The 2,869-nt window shown below is 45.5% G+C and overlaps 1 protein-coding gene across 1 annotated transcript in view; it reads left to right on the top strand.

Annotated features, from left to right (window-relative positions):
• The window catches only part of LOC113205938 (protein SYS1 homolog), a gene marked incomplete in the record, with an annotated part of 2,497 nt that extends 1,377 nt beyond the window's left edge, over window positions 1-1,120 (top strand). The window contains 1 exon segment of the mRNA XM_026421756.2: window positions 515-1,120.
• Between the last annotated feature and the right edge of the window lie 1,749 nt (window positions 1,121-2,869).

Here is a 2,869-nt window from a genome sequence, read left to right on the forward strand (position 1 = left end):
CGGGGCGGGAACGGGGGGACCACGGGGTGTTTGCGTTTCGTCGCGGGTAGCAAAGGGAACGTCACAGTTTTCCGTTCACTTTTACAGGAGAAAATGCTCACGAAGTCTGGTGATGGTAACTTGGTCGCATGTGCGTCACTTGGCGTCGCGCACCAGTGATTCATAAAAGTGCACTAACAGACCAGAGATTCGTTCACTTACGGCCTTACGCACCTACGCGTCAATACGCGCTCTATCTGTAGCAGAGAGTAAAAGTATAAATTCCTTTCCTTTTTGCTACGACCATAATAACAATGAGGCAAAAGGTGTTCCAGTAAAAGTCGCACGCAGACACTATATAAAGCAGGAAAGTTTTTTTTTGTGTTTGAAAGGGGGGAACAAAAGGGGATGGGATGGGGGCCGGGGGGAACGGGCGGCGGTGTGGTGGACGAGTTTACTCCGACTTTACTTTGTTAGTCTAGTCAATATTTGCTGAGAGCGGAGCGAAAGAGACACCGACACTACTAAGTCCTTTCGTTATATGGTCTTGCCAACTTAAAATCTTATCATTTCAATCAATTTGAACTAAATTTTGTAGCAGCAGATGTGAGAGCAAATCTAATACCTGATGTACCTAATAGATTATTAATAATTATGTCTAAATCATAGGAAAGCTGAGTATTTCATTCCAAATCTCTGAAACTTGTAATTAATGTTTTGCTAGAATTTTAGGAAAGAATTACCTAAGCTGTCATTGACTTATTGACAACAGAAACAGCAAAGTTGATAAGAGGTACATGTATTTTTAAAATTTGCTATAGTAATTAGAATTAGCCCAACAATGTTGGTTTGCTGTCCTGTCCCTGTCCATGTGGCTTGACATGCAGTTCTCTCAGGGTCATATTAATACGCTTTTAATGTAAAAGATTCCTGCTCTATTAGTGTGTGTGGCTTCTGATTTGAAATTTCTGACTTGATCACTATTCTGTCTCTGCTCAGGTTTCATATTTTTGATTAAATATTGTATTACTACACACCACTACTAGACTAGACCACTGATCAATCACTTCAAAATTGCTTATTTATAAATCAATTTGAAAAAATAAACATCAATCTAGCATGGTGTCCATTCTAATCCTCATGAATGTACTTTCATTAGTTTTCCGCCTCAACCAGATAAATTACTCCACGTTTGGTTGACTGTTGACCTGCCTTGTAGGTAGGCAACTTATCTTGCAACTAGCACTAAGTTTAAATGCTAAACAGGAGCTAACCACCGTCACCATCAAGTATCTCACAGGTAGTTACTAATAGAACTAACTAATCAGTTTCCAAGTACTTTGGCTCTTCCCTGTTTACCCCAACCCATACCAGTGAAAATCCTCACTTTTCAGAAAACAAGGACATTAAAAAAAAAGACAAGTTTTTTTTTTTGTTTTTTTTTTTGCTTTGGATCTTGAGTGAAATTATAAAGCCGAAGTCTAATGAGGCACAGTTACCCACCTGACAAATATTACATTAAGCTGCTTCTCGCCCTTATCGAAACTTAGGTCATTTGCCTGTGAGATATCTGAGTGACGAGCAACCACGCCAAGACCACCTTATCTCCACTTTGCAAACTTTTTAAAAGACAATTAAATTCGTTTGCTAGTCCGCCCTCATGAAACAGTTTTCTTTCGTGGCAGTCTTTTTAGCCTTTTTATACATTCCGTCTTTATTCCTTTGTTTCTTGAGAGCGACTTTTCTTTGGTCCCTTTGTTCCCCTCGCCTCGCGGAAGCTTCCCCCCTCGAGGCCACTGTCGAGAGTTTTCCTCGCAAAAATCAAGATATTACGTTTTCTGAATTAGTGATATACAGCTGTGTTTCATCCCACAGGATGTGCCACAACCTGCTTCCCTCCCCTGCAAAAATAAAGCTGCGCCGATGAATGCCTTCTTCAGAACTTCCTGTCCCCGGCTTGAAAGCAGCAGGTATACAGGGTGGTCCACAGACACTATCCTCTATTTTGCTTATACCGTAACGCATGCAGGCGTGCGTGCAGGCTTGCATACCGTCGCTCACCGCGGCGCTTTATAGCCCCGTGCGAGTATGCAACCCGCCCGCACGCCTGCATCCGCTATAGTATAAGCAAAATGAAGGAAGGGGTCTGTGGACCACCCTCTATATACATCAAATTTATATCACGCCGGATTCGTGATACATTATTTTTATGAGGAGGTCTGCTCCAAATGATAAATCTCAGGTGTGGCGAGCGACACGTAGCAGCAGGTGGCTGATTAACCCCGCGCACCCGCGCACTGGTTTGCTGTACTGTACCAAACGCACGAGTTGCGGCGGGCTTGCCTATCGCCCCTGTCCACGGCGCCTTAAGGGCCGAATGAGTAGTCCATCCGCCCGCACGTAGGAATGCGGTACAACAGAACTACAGAAGAGAGCGGGGTTAATCAGCCACCTGCTATGCCCGTCACATTTTAAGTACAAAGATGTTTTAACGCAAATATCTGCTATCAAACGGGAATAATATGGGACTGAACACAGCTGAACGGAATATGCGCCGCCGTTCGAACGACGCGATCAAACTTCAGGGCTACTGGGTTACTTTTTCTAGTTTTTGTACAGTCTCCAAGACTGTCTCTACCAGAAGGAAACGTGCCCCCTCCCTCTACCCCTTTTATTTTTTAACCTATGGAGTAAGTGCAGGGGGCGTGCGTGCGTGCGTGGCCGTGGTGCCCATGCCGCTGTCAGCCACACGCCGCCGAGCCGCGTTCGCGGGCCACGGCGGGCCACGGCGGGGCGGGGTGGGGCGGGGCGGTCCCCTTCGCGCGTGAAGGTCTCTTACCTTTGCACTCGTTGGCGTCCTTGGCGGTGGCCCTGGCCCATGGCCTGTCGA

This window comes from Frankliniella occidentalis, unplaced genomic scaffold, assembly GCF_000697945.3.
Source record: "Frankliniella occidentalis isolate FOCC.00 unplaced genomic scaffold, Focc_3.1 Scaffold16, whole genome shotgun sequence".
Taxonomy (NCBI): Eukaryota; Metazoa; Arthropoda; class Insecta; order Thysanoptera; family Thripidae; genus Frankliniella; species Frankliniella occidentalis.